The 14,444-nt window shown below is 41.6% G+C and overlaps 1 protein-coding gene across 6 annotated transcripts in view; it reads left to right on the top strand.

Moving 5' to 3' along the window:
* The window catches only part of LOC132883412 (adhesion G protein-coupled receptor L3-like), a 734,936-nt gene that overhangs the window by 83,096 nt on the left and 637,396 nt on the right, over positions 1–14,444 (top strand). The gene's annotated exons all lie outside the window — the stretch shown is intronic.

The raw sequence follows: 14,444 nt of genomic DNA, 5'->3' as shown, positions 1-14,444 counted from the left end.
CCATGGGTTCAAGAGTTGAAGTTGAATTGGAGGTTGACCTTTCAACAAGATAATGGCCAAGGAATGCCTCAAAAAGAAGAAATGGAGGGTTATGGAACGGCCCCCTTTAACAGAAATAACTTCTTGTAGGCATTTTGCATACTGGAATTGTCCCCCAGTCTCTGACATCAGCTTGCTGAAATGTTTGACCACCCTTCCATGCAAAATTCCTTCAGTTGTAAGATATTTGAGGGTTTTCTTGCATGTCCTGCCCTTTTCAAATCTCCCCACAACATTTCAATGGGGTTCAAATCTGGGCTTTGACTAGGCCATTACCAGCTTCTGAAGCCAAGGGTGTACTTACTTTCTCCACAGAAGAATATTGCATCTATTGATATTTTTGCCGAATAAATGATCGAAAAAGCAAATTTTCCTTGTTGTTCTGTTCAAGTCTATCACCTTTATCTGTAGGCACTGTATCAAAAGGGTGAAATGTTTGCTTGTTTAAATATGTTGAGAAAAGTCTACAATTTCCATGGGATGTACTTATGACTGAGTGTGTACGATCAGAGTTTTGTGTTTGCTGTATTAACGTATTGAATTAAAGTACCCGGGGTTGAAATAAGACTTTTCAGAACCACGGCTCTGATCTCGCATCAGTTTTCCCATCAGTCTTTTGCATCTCATGACTTTTCATGCTGTTAGCGCTGGATGAGTCATAAAAGTTTATTTTATTTTTAAAGAAAGTCTTTAAAATTACAGAGTAATTTGAGTATTTTGAGTGCTTAGCAGTAATCTAATTACTTGGTTTAAGTAGAGACATTAAAAAAACGTGCATTTCACGCTTCCTGCATTTTTCACTTATTGTGTTTTAAGTTACCTGATACCATTTCCGCCCATTTCTGATGAAATCATACCCACAGTAACCTCAGATTCCTGTTCTCGGCTGGCAGAAATAAAACCCAACTTGCTCTTCTGCTGTTGTAGCCTATCCACCTCAAATTTTGAAGTGTTCTGTATTCTGAGATGCTTTTCAGATCACCATGGTTGTAAAGAGTGGTTATTTGAGTGACCAAAGCCTTCCTGATTAATTGAACCAGCCTGGTCATTATCCTATGACCTCCATAATCAACAAGACATTTCTTCCTGCAGAACCTGGATGTTTTTTGCACCATTTTGTATAAACTCTAGAAACTATTGTGCGTGAAAATTAATTAAAAGGAGATAAGCAGTTGCTGAAATACTCAAACCAGCCTGTTTGACACCAACAACCACGCTCCTGTTAAAATCACTGAGATCACATGTGTGCCCTTGTTCTTATGTTTGATATGAATGTTATCTGAAGCTCTTGATGTATATCTGCATGAGTTAATGCGTTGTGCTGCTTCCTTATAATTGGCTGATTGGAAAATAGCATGAATTAAATATGAATTTCTTTGCAGGATTAGGCATTTTTTTTTCATTGGAATTTCGCTTTTGTAAAATGGCTTTTAAAAAATGTGTAATGTGTAGCACCATCTATATGTCTATAGCACCATCAATATACATTTGATGTGTACTAAATTTGCTTTTATATTTGAACTAGGAAGGCACTCGGAAGAGCGTATACCTCCACCAAGCCACGTATCAACATCAAAATCAAATCACTTAAACCTAGGATAATACTAAAGCTGTACACCAAATTTCGTCCAAATCCGTTCACTGCTTTTTGAGTTACGTTGGGAACCGACAAAAAGACATATCCGGATTTGCATCAAAATCTAATCAATTGTTGCTTGGCTCATGGCTCACCTTTCCACCAAATTCCATCAAAATCTGTTTCCTAGTTTTTGAGTTACGTTGGAAACAAACAAACAAACAAAAAGATGAAAACATAACCTCTTCCAGCAACATTGCCGGAGGGAATTAATTTGTAAGAAAGGCAGCAATATGTATATTCCCAAACCATTTCACCCACACTTATGCTTAACACTTCTACCTGACACCTTTTGCTTTAGTTTACATGACCTGAAAAGTGACTAAATAATTCATGATGCCTGAATTACACCAATAAAAGTCCTGGGATTTCATTTTAAACCATGAGTATGAACCCGAATACAAAAGATATTTATTTGTATGCAGACAGTCTGTCCTGTCAGTTCTGAGCTACGTGAATGTCAATCAGGGCTCATGTAAATCATAATTCTTACAGCGCTGTTCCAGGAGCTTTGCCTTGTATATTCTAATGAATCTGATTATATGGATGTGAGGGGGCAGGTAGGTGGAGCTGTTATTAGATCAGCATGCACGCTGTAGACGCAGGAAACATGTTTTTATCCCATGGTCACAGCTCGTCACAGTGGTCTATGATGATTTGTCTGTATTGTAGGGGTTTTTTTTCCTTCTCAATGGACTGACTTGCCCCGTAAATGCTTCACTGATCTCCTGAGTCCAGAATAACTTGAGTGTATCAGGGACTCATGTCGTAGAGTTTGAGGTGAAAACTGTATGATGTAATTGGGAAATCTGTGAAAGAAAAGCTGGAGGCTTCAGTGTGACCTCACTGTTATATTCATTGCGATGACTGAACAGAAAAGTGTAACTTACACACTTGTCAAGTGTAGCCTAGGGCTGACTATTGAAAATAAAGAAATATAGAAGGACAACAGAGAGAGATACAAAGGATTTAGCTGAAAAGCAGCCTTGGTAGAAATTGTCCTCAGGGCGCCCATTAGTGTCATCATACTTCACAACTTTTAGCCTGAAATTTGCTTATTCACTATTACTTGCTAGTTTATCGTCTTACCTGAGGATAAATCCCGAAATAGAAGCTGCACTTTTCTCCTGCTGAACACCACTGGACTCAGTGCTTAATTTGTGAAGTGGGAGCTCCCGGAACGCAGGACGTGGGTGGGTCCGGCGACTCAAAAAAAAAAACAAAGGCGGGGGGTGGTTTACTATAACTTTACACACACATGCTTACTGTGTGTGTAAAAAAAAAAATAATAATATCAGACATTATGATCTTAGAAAACGCTTTAGTGACGAACAGTTACAGACAGTAATATGTCGTGATATTATGTTCTCATCTCATCTCATTATCTCTAGCCGCTTTATCCTGTTCTACAGGGTCGCAGGCAAGCTGGAGCCTATCCCAGCTGACTACGGGCGAAAGGCGGGGTACACCCTGGACAAGTCGCCAGGTCATCACAGGGCTGACACATAGACACAGACAACCATTCACACTCACATTCACACCTACGGCCAATTTAGAGTCACCAGTTAACCTAACCTGCATGTCTTTGGACTGTGGGGGAAACCGGAGCACCCGGAGGAAACCCACGCGGACACGGGGAGAACATGCAAACTCCGCACAGAAAGGCCCTCGCCGGCCACGGGGCTCAAACCCAGAACCATCTTGCTGTGAGGCGACAGCGCTAACCACTACACCACCGTGCCGCCCCTGTACTCATATCACAACCGGTTTATTTCACCATTGGAGATCAGATCACACAAGACATGAGTTAAATGACTCATTTTTATTTAAAAGCAGTGCCAGCGGGACTTCGCGGCTCAGGTGGGTAAGGCGCCATACCATAAATCCGGGAACCCGGGTTCAATTCCGACCTGTGGTCATTTTCCGAGCCCTCCCTGTTTTTCTCCTGCTCATTAAAAGCAGTGCCAGCAAACATAAGTGCAATCAATTCAAGTAATAGTTAAGAAATAAAGGGTTTACAAAACAAGTTGGAGAATTCATTTTCAAAATGTTAGTAAGCTTTCTTGTTTTTTTGCCATTTTTTCCACAGCGCAAGCTAACGGCTACAAAAAACCCGGTGTTCTATTGAGCGGAAGTATACACCCCATGTCCCCCCCCCTTTCCCCTTTCGCAGATTTTGTGGATGTCATAGGAGAGAAATCAACAACAGATATCAAAATCAAAACCGAACACTAAACAAATTTTTATTTACTTATTTAATTTATTGTTTGATTTTTTTCCCTTTGTGATGGTCACAGAGGTGATCTGATCCATTTAAATAGCTGCCGGAACACCGAATGAAATGAAAATAGCTGCTGGATCTGACAACGGAGGTCACGGATCTTGTTCCGTCATGTTCCGGCTCAAATTAAGCCCTGACTGGACTACTAAATCACAAGACTAGTTAGCGAGGTAATGCGAGAACATTTCGTCGTGTTAGCAAACTCAGTACCGTAGTGGCAAGCAAGTTAGCTGTGTAAGAAGCAGTTTTAATTTTAACAACATAACGATTTTTGGCAACCTACAAGCACAATTGTGATTATTAGCTACAAATTAAGAAGAAGAAAAACTTTATTCATCACACACTTGTGAAATTCCTCTCTACATTTAACCCATATGAAGCAGTGAACACACACGCTCACACACATACCCGGAGCAGTGGGCAGCCATGCTAACAACGTCCGGGGAGTGGTTGGGTGTGCCTCGCTCAAGGGCACCTCAGCCCAAGGCCATATATTAACCTAACCTGCATGTCTTTGGACTGTGGGGGAAACCGGAGCACCTGGAGGAAACCCACGCAGACACAGGGAGAACATGCAAACTCCACACAGAAAGACCCCCGCTGGTGGCTATGCTCGAACTTAAGCCCTGTGTGTACCTAAACTGAAGAGTTATCTAGTTGGCTAACAGATGCGTCAGAAATCATGTCAAACTAATTTATTCGGTTACAGTTTGGTTACAGGTTATAAGATAGTGCAATGTTTATTTCTCAGTAACTTTTCAAAAATTCCAATGAAAAAAAAAAGCCCAAAATGTTGTATTCGTACTGTATACGAAAACACTCTTCTGTGAGGTTTAGTTCGCTATCTTCTTTTGAATTTTTTTTCCGTTGCTTGAGGGAGCTGCTGCACAGATGTATGGGTAAGAGGCAGCATTGAGGATACATCGATGTTGCCTTCAACTGGGGCAGTTTGAAAGCGCCTGAGAAGAGCAGTTTCAAACGGTCCTTGATGCCTCGCTGTCTTGTTAGATATCCTCCCAAGCATACCTGTCAACTCTGAGGTTTGAAAAAAAGGGATATTTCCCAGATTTTTAACTCAAAATAAGGGAAAATTTCGGAAAGTCATACCCTTCACCAAAAGTGGGTGTGTAGTTGAATGGGGGGCAATTTTCTATCTAGTATTTGTGATTTCCTGTACTCTGGTGCATGTTGGTGATAGCCAAGACCCAAACTCAATATGCTTATGGTTTATAGAGTGCATTTGTGAATAAACTCATCTCATCTCATTATCTCTAGCCGCTTTATCCTTCTACAGGGTCGCAGGCAAGCTGGAGTCTATCCCAGCTGACTACGGGCGAAAGGCGGGGTACACCCTGGACAAGTCGCCAGGTCATCACAGGGCTGACACATAGACACAGACAACCATTCACACACTCATTCACACCTACGGTCAATTTAGAGTCACCAGTTAACCTAACCTGCATGTCTTTGGACTGTGGGGGAAACCGGAGCACCCGGAGGAAACCCACGCAGACACGGGGAGAACATGCAAACTCCGCACAGAAAGGCCCTCGCCGGCCCCGGGGCTCGAACCCAGGACCTTCTTGCTGTGAGGCGACAGCGCTAACCACTACACCACCGTGCCGCCCTGTGAATAAACTATACATTTATTTTTATTTGCTTTCAGTGGTACCAGTTATTTCCCAAATTAAGGGCTAAAATATGTATCTTATGTTAAAATAAGAAAGGTCATTATATAACCAGTCAATAAATTCAATTCCATTGCAATTTATTATGGTTTTACCATAATCATGGCCTCGGAACAATAGATAGATAGATAGATAGATAGATAGAGTAATAAAGAGAAATATAAGATATTAAACCAAGAGTGATTTAAAATGGGTAAGTTTCAGATAGAAAATAAAATAGACAATGAGTGGATAAAACAGTTAATACACCAATTAGTTTACACTAGGCTATTTATGAGGTCTTAGCCAGGACATACTTTATTATGGTTTTACCATAATCATGGCCTCGGAACACGAGATAGATAGATAGATAGATAGATAGATAGATAGATAGATAGATAGATAGATAGATAGATAGAGTAATAAAGAGAAATATAAGATATTAAAAATAAGACTCTAGAGTGGACACTGTTGTTGCTTCACGTATCAATGTGCTGCAAATGTAAACATGTGTAGCTTACCTTTGATTATTTGGGAGGCTTTCGTTTTCCCCATGGAAAATTTCTTTGCGAGGGAAGAGTCTGGGAACATTCCAGCCACGCACTTGTTGAAATCATCAAAGAAAGAGAGGCTAATGTTTTTCTTAGCTATTAGCATCGCCATCTTCACCTCAGACCTAATCAGTGTTGCCAGATACTGCTGACGTTTTCCAGCCGAAAACATGTTCAAAACCCGCCAAAATGCACTTGAAACTGCCCAACTTGGGCGGGAAACCACCCAATCTGGCAACACTGGACCTAATCACTTGCTCAGCCTCGCCTCCGGACGTAGTTCTGTAATTACTGATGCCTGAGAAGGCGGGGACGTGAATTCATGGCCCGACTTCCTGCTGTAAACTCCTGTCAGAGGCGCGTCATGAATTCTGGACCTACCGACTTTTTTATATTGTGAAAATACGGGACTTTTATATAATGTCAAAATACGGGATATTTTCAGGAAAATAAAAAAAACGGGAAGACAGTGGGAAATAAGTCAAAATAAGGGATTTCCCGGGAAAAACGGGAGGGTTGACAGGTATGCTCCCAAGACAGCGTTTCCCCCATTTTGAATGCATCCTACATTAATTTTGTTATACTAGCAGGGTAGGAATAATATAAATAATCGCAATTACACTACTTTTTATATTCGAACAGACTATTTATACTTAATCAGAATTGCACGACTTTACTTTTGATATACTTAAACGTGTAATCATACATAAGCATATACTGTATATAAGCATCCTTGCACTACTTTTCTTCAAAAGTCCTATGAGAATAAAGGTGGCTTCAGTTTATGTATGAAGCTAACAATTTCGAGTACACTTTGAAAATGTATGTCGTATTTTTTTGTTAAATGTTGCTCTGAAATGCTGCCTGCTTTGCGAGCTGTTGTCTAATTGGAACGTATATCAGTGTGTGTGTGTGTGTGTGTGTGTGTTTTGGGTGACTCTAGAGTGGACACTGTTGTTGCTTCACGTATCAATGTGCTGCAAAGACCAAAATGTCCTCATTAGCAACAAATCGATTTCACAGTTGAAGACAATACTGGAAATGTCTCAGTGCTTGGCACAGACAGGAAAACCCAGGGTAACGTGTGTGGTGTGTTGTTGAGTTTTTGGTTGATGTGACAAAGATCCTGTACAATACTGGTGTGTGCGTGCGTGTGTGTGTGTGCGTGTGTGTTTAATTATTTAAGCTTCTGAAGAATTAATTATCATGAAATGGTCCACTTAGTGTGGCTGAGGGTCTCATTACTCGCACTGTAATTAAATTCAACCTTTTCATGTTCAGGGAACCTTTGTGAAGTGTGTCTGAGAAGGAAAAAGAAAAACATTCTGCAGTAAGGAAAAAGCCACACAAAAAAGAGATGCTGGATCAGATCTTAAAAATGCAAGAATAGAAATGCATGAGATGGTATAACGGGAGAAGGATAGGCCATCAGAATGCTAATGGTGCTAGAACAGGCTGTTTAGCATCGAGCGCTAATGCTGTTGTGAGCGGAGACTTTCGCAGCTTTAAATCTGCCTCTTAAACGCCTGTCTGACCGGCGCTCAGCCTCATACATTTATTATCACTCGCATATATATATATATATATATATATATATATATATATATATATGCAGGCATGAACGTCATCAAAGGCATGTTACATATACAGGCCATCTGCCACATCACACACACACACACATACACAATAACATCATCATAATGGCTGTCTCAGTGTGTTATATGAAGTCTAATGGGGCTTTTCAGGGTAAGAGCACCACTGAGCAAGCGAAAATCCTCACCGTCACCATTATCATCATCATCACCATCATCATCTGCAGTCTTCAGTACAAACACAATTTATTAATTTCCTCACGGTTTATCTGACGATACCTGTTATTTCCCAGCACATTCTCTCGACTCCATTACAGATTGCTCAAAATGCTGAATTAATAAATTATCCAATGAATATTCTTCAAAATGTGATCTCAGGTGACTTCAAGGTATGGTTGTTGGTTTGAGTTGATCTCCATGCACAAGTTTCCAGAGTTTACAGTAAAGTCGTCCTGAAAAACAATCCAATGTTACCCCTTTTCCACCAAATCAGTTCCAGGGCTGGTTCACAACTCATTCAACTTGCGAGCCAGCTGAGAACCAGTTTGCTTTTCCATAGCTCAGGGTGCTAAGGGAAGCCACGTCATTACGTCGCTGTATATGTCAGTTACGTCGCTACGTTTGCATAAACCTCGGCGTGAATATCGAAGCAAAAACAACACGGAAGAAGCAGCAGCAACAACAATAATAATAATGGATGACTTCGCGTTTGTACAGCTGCTGCTTCTCGTCGCTTAAAAATGGCGATCTTTTGCGGTCTTGTTATTGTTGTTGGTCTTAACAACTCTGCCCCCCCCGCTGACGTAAGCAGTTCTTTCCTCTGGCCCAGCAGAGAGTTGGTTCTAGCCTGGAACCGATTTTTCTGTCCCCAGAGCCAGTTCTTTGTCAGTGGAAACAGAAAACCCGGTTCCAAACTAAGCACTGGCCCCGAACCAGCCCTGGAACTGCTTTGGTGGAAAAGGGGCATGTGTGAACTGCCATGTTAGAAGAATGAGCAGACCGCTTCAAGCTGACATGAAGGCTACAAGAATTGAAACAGCTACTCTTTACAACCGTGGTGAGCAGAAAAGCATCTCCGAATGCACAATACATCAAACTTTGAGAAAACCGCAACAAAGAAACACAGTCGACCAAAATTAGTGTATCCTGGTTTTCAGATTATTTTATGGTTTGTTTGGTGTTGGATTTGGGTATAATTTAAAGGCACTGACTGCAAAGTTATCTGAATTTTTTTTTTTTTTTTTATTGTGCATGGCATTTTCCTGTCCCGCAAGAACAATATCATGTGGACAAGATGTGATCATTTTGATGTTCTGAGGGTCGCTTTTCTCCATTTTGGGACCGTTTTCCTCCCTCTTGAGGTAAACAGTATGGCCCGACAGAAACAGCCAAAGGTGAGGAGCTTTAACTAATTAGCATAACTATGGAACTGCGTCACACCAAGATGGCGATGCGCAGAAAACATCGTGACTCTTCATCGACCTCGGAGAGTTGAGTCGCGGGTATGTAATTTGTGGTTGACATTCGCGAATAAATCTGTGAAATAAAAGACGAATATATCATTTCTCTGTTACTGCTTTTGTGTTATTGTTTCTTTCTCTGTAAGATGAAAACATAAGGTGTATAACTCCATACTCACGACCGTGGAGTCGAGCCCCTGCATTCTAAGGGTAAGATAGCTAATGCCGCTTTTCCACTACCAACGCGGCTGAGTTGGGCTGAGCCGTGCGGTGCTGAGTTGGGCTGAGTCGAGCTGAGTGGGGCTGTTGGAGTTGCATTTCGACTACAACCGCGCTGAACCGTGCTGGCTGGAATTGGGTGGACACATTGGGTGGAGTTAGCGAAAGTGGGTGGACGTCACGTGATGTCGTTAGGCGGCACAAACAGTGACATCAGTGACCTTTTAAGCGGTAGTCTCACGACCCGGATAGTAAACAGTAAACATGGAGTCGTTAGTGTTGCTGGTCTTGGTGCTGTGGCTTGTCACCGACAACACCAACAGATACTGGCAAGAGCGTATAGATGAGGCGAGGCGCATAAGGCTTCAGAAATTCTCGTAATTCTTCTTCTTCTTCCGGGTTTACGGTGTTTACAGATCCCAGCGTGCTCGCGGGGCGTGTGTGGGCGTGTGAGGACACTCCTCCTCACCAATCAGTGCACAGGGGAGTGTCTCCTCACGCCCCCAGCCTCACTCAGCTCGGTTTGGCTCGCTTCAGCCCTACTCCAAAACTGTGCGAGTTTTGGGGGCTAAGCAGGGCTGAAGCGAGCTGAGTCGTGCTGCTCTAAGGTAGTCGAAACGCAAGCCGTGTCGGGCTGAAGTGAGCTGAAGCGAGCTGAAAAAGGGTAGTGGAAAAGGGCCATAAGCGCTAGCTAGAATGGTTTCGTTATCTGTCCAGAAAAATGACGTCATGTAACCTTGCTCTATATTGCAGTTGCACTCACTAGTTAGGCTTTCCTTTTCTTTTCCGCTGGCTTTTAGCTGGCGGGAGAGCCAAGTCCGCCATGTTTGCCCACGCTGGCTTGTTTTGGTTAAAAGTAGGTCAAACGCCCCATGGTGGCCACGTGATATTGTTACTCACTTCCTTCAGCAATCTCTGGAATCATAAAATGCGGGACGCTTTTTATCTCAGCAAAACATTAACACCTAGGATACACGGTGTGTGCAGCAGCGAAACATCTCGAAACTCCTACAGCATTAGAAACTTTTGCCCAGAATTCAACTTTGCAGTCAGAACCTTTAATTTCTTAGGTTGAATGTAAATATAATTTTATTATAAACTCATAAATAAACTAGAAGGGCACTTGGTAAAGTGCAGACCCCCGCTACATATTATCAACATCAAAATCAAATCACTTGAACCGAGGAGAATACTAAAGCTGTACACCAAATTTCATCCAAATCCGTTCATTACTTTTTGAGTTGCGTTGGGAACAGACAAAAAAAAAAAAAAGATCCTGGATCCACATACATATCCAGATTTGCATCAGAATCTAATCAGTTGTTCTTTGGCTCACCTTTCCTCCAAAATTGCATCAAAATCCGTTCACTACTTTTTGTGTTACGTTGGGAACAGAGAAACAAACATACGGAGTAGGGCTGTGCGATATATCGAATATACTCGATATATCGCGAAAATTCTGTGTGCGATACATAAAATTATTATATCGTAACTATCAAGTATTTTATGGTCATCTTCCGACTTGCGTTTGTTTCGTGTTTGTTTAAAACCTTTCCCGGTGGTTTTCTCTCTGTCCCTCAGGCAGTAACGTGAGAGGCTGCCTAAGGGTAAAGAAAACAATAACGTCACGCACTCGCCAACCAATCCCGGGCGACATCTCGGTGCTGAAAGGAACTTCCGGGAAGAATTTCTAGTTTCGGTTGTGTTGCCAGATTGGGCGGTTTTAAGTGCATTTTGGTGGGTTTTGAACATATTTTGAGCTGGAAAACGTCAGCAGTATCTGGCAGCGGCGGGAAGATTTCCTGGTTCCGGTTTACAGCGCTGACTCAGTTCGTGCAATCGCTGGTGTTGCATAGGCTACCGTGTAAGCTCTGTCAATTTCAGCGACAAATTACTTCCTAAAAGAACTAGTAAGGGGTCAGTCAACTGGCATTTTTTGGTTATCGCGAGGAGGACGTGGAACAGCAAATGCCAGTTTGTAAAGTGTGCAATAAAAAACTGTCATCACGAAAGGCAGCAGCACTACAAATATGTTCCATCACCTGAAACTCACCCAGTACAGTTTGAAGAGTCTCTTAAACTCCCAACTACTTGCCCACAAGCTAAACCCCCCCACAAGCTAAACAAATGACCATAGTGGCCTCGTTCTCCAAAGCCACACCATATGAGAAACCGAGTCAGAGATGGAGAGCTATAACGGATGCGATCACTAACTTCATTGCCAAAGACATGATCCCAGTTAGTGTAGTGGAAAAACGAGGCTTCCAAAAATTACTAAACACACTCGATCCCAAATATGAGTTGCCTGGTCACAGACATTTTACAGAGAAGGCAATACCGGAATTATACACATCTGAGAGGCAGAGCCAGAAAACATTCAGTTCAAAAGTGTGCAAAGAGAAAAATGATGTTTTGCAGCTCTCTCTCTTCTCTCCCTCAATCTCTCTCTCTATTGTGAATGTTCCAGTGGTTCTCAGTAGTCAGGTTAATAGCTTGGAGATCTATTTTTTAAAATAATTTAATGAAAGAGCACTTTTCTTATTTAGGCTAAATGTCTCTCAGTGTTGAGCTTTCACTTTATTGGTTTGAGCTCTGAGCAGCTCTGTATTGTGTTGCCCCTTTGTTGCAATTTTCAAGATTGTTTTTGCAGTTTGTGCCACATCTTTGTTGAATAAAAATAGTCTTATTTCAACTCAATTGTGATTAATCACCAACATGACAATTTAAAATGTGTTGTTGAAAACCACCTGTAAAAGTTAACCAAGAATGTTATTTAATCTGCAGGGATTGTAGTGAAAACAGTAAAGAGTAAAAGTTAGATTTCATGGGGTCCTTTAGAGGAGATTTAAATATATCGAGATATATATCGTATATCGTGAAATGGAGAAAATGTATCAGGATATTCATTTTTTCCCATATCGCACAGCCCTAATACGGAGGTGAAAACATAACCTCCTCCAACAAAGTTGTCAGAGGTACCAATTGACTTTATCTGAAATAACCAGTTCGGAGGAAAAAACAGGAAAGCCATGGATCTGGCAACCCGTGGTGAACAATTTTCAATTCAGATCATGTATTGTGATTTATCATAAGGCCTCCTTAGGCAGCTGTCAATAACATCTCTGACTAGAGACTCCAGTCTCAGTTGTGCCTCAGGTTCAGGAGCAAAAATAAGACCTGATTGGAATGATCATGTTCATTCAACCAATCAGAACAAGGAGGCAGGTGACGTTTTTATTTGCCTGTCAATTCTGATGTTTTAGGGGTGTGGCTTTGGAAGCAATGCTAATCAGAGGGTATTTGTTTTGGCTTTTGACTTTCAGACCAGCTCTCAAAATCGCTGACCGCACCTTTAAACAGATGTTGTTTACTTGAGCTTGTTTTACAAGGAGCTGGAAGTAAAATCAAGCAACACGCACAGAACAATCAACTCCAGAATTATTGGCACCCTTCATATTCAGAGAAGCTTTTTTTTTAAATAAAATAAAGTTTATACATGGATTAAACTTTGAAGCTAGTTACTTGTCTTTCCTTTAACAAAAAATTACTCTGATAAGAATCTTTTTACAGTGGTGCTTGAAAGTTTGTGAACCCTTTAGAATGTTCTATATTTCTGCATAAATGTGACCTAAAACATCATCAGATTTTCACACAAGTCCTAAAAGTAGATAAAGAGAACCCAGTTAAACAAATGAGACAAAAATATCATACTTGGTCATTTATTTATTGAGGAAAATGATCCAATATTACATATCTGTGAGTGGCAAAAGTATGTGAACCTCTAGGATTAGCAGTTAATTTGAAGGTGAAATTAGAGTCAGGTGTTTTCAGTCAATGGGATGACAATCAGGTGTGAGTGGGCACCCTGTTTTATTTAAAGAACAGGGATCTATCAAAGTCTGATCTTCACAACACATGTTTGTGGAAGTGTATCATGGCACGAACAAAGGAGATTTCTGAGGACCTCAGAAAAAGTGTTGTTGATGCTCATCAGGCTGGAAAAGGTTACGAAACCATCTCTAAAGAGTTTGGACTCCACCAATCCACAGTCAGACAGATTGTGTACAAATGGAGGAAATTCAAGACCATTGTTACCCTCCCCAGGAGTGGTCGACCAACAAAGATCACTCCAAGAGCAAGGCGTGTAATAGTCGGCGAGGTCACAAAGGACCCCAGGGTAACTTCTAAGCAACTGAAGGCCTCTCTCACATTGGCTAATGTTAATGTTCATGAGTCCACCATCAGGAGAGCATTGAACAACAGTGGTGTGCATGGCAGGATTGCAAGGAGAAAGCCACTGCTCTCCAAAAAGAACGTTGCTGCTCGTCTGTAGTTTGCTAAAGATCGCGCGGACAAGGCAGAAGGTTATTGGAAAAATGTTTTGTGGACGGATGAGGCCAAAATACAACTGTCTGGTTTAAATGAGAAGCGTTATGTTTGGAGAAAGGAAACCACTGCATTCCAGCATAAGAACCTTATCCCATCTGTGAAACATGGTGGTGGTAGTATCATGGTTTGAGCCTGTTTTGCTGCATCTGGGCCAGGACGGCTTGCCATCATTGATGGAACAATGAATTCTGAATTTTACCAGCGAATTCTAAAGGAAAATGTCAGGACATCTGTCCATGAACTGAATCTCAAGAGAAGGTGGGTCATGCAGCAAGACAACGACCCTAAGCACACAAGTCGTTCTACCAAAGAATGGTTAAAGAAGAATAAAGTTAATGTTTTGGAATGGCCAAGTCAAAGTCCTGACCTTAATCCAATCGAAATGTTGTGGAAGGACCTGAAGCGAGCAGTTCATGTGAGGAAACCCACCAACATCCCAGAGTTGAAGCTGTTCTGTACGGAGGAATGGGCTAAAATTCCTCCAAGCCGGTGTGCAGGACTGATCAACAGTTACCGCAAGCGTTTAGTTGCAGTTATTGCTGCACAAGGGGGTCACACCAGATACTGAAAGCAAAGGTTCACATACTTTTGCCACTCACAGATGTGCAAT

This window comes from Neoarius graeffei, chromosome 3 (genome assembly GCF_027579695.1).
Source record: "Neoarius graeffei isolate fNeoGra1 chromosome 3, fNeoGra1.pri, whole genome shotgun sequence".
In the NCBI taxonomy this organism is placed as follows: domain Eukaryota; kingdom Metazoa; phylum Chordata; class Actinopteri; order Siluriformes; family Ariidae; genus Neoarius; species Neoarius graeffei.
Note: the sequence above shows the minus strand (reverse complement) of the source record. Positions and strands in the feature narration are given on the sequence as shown.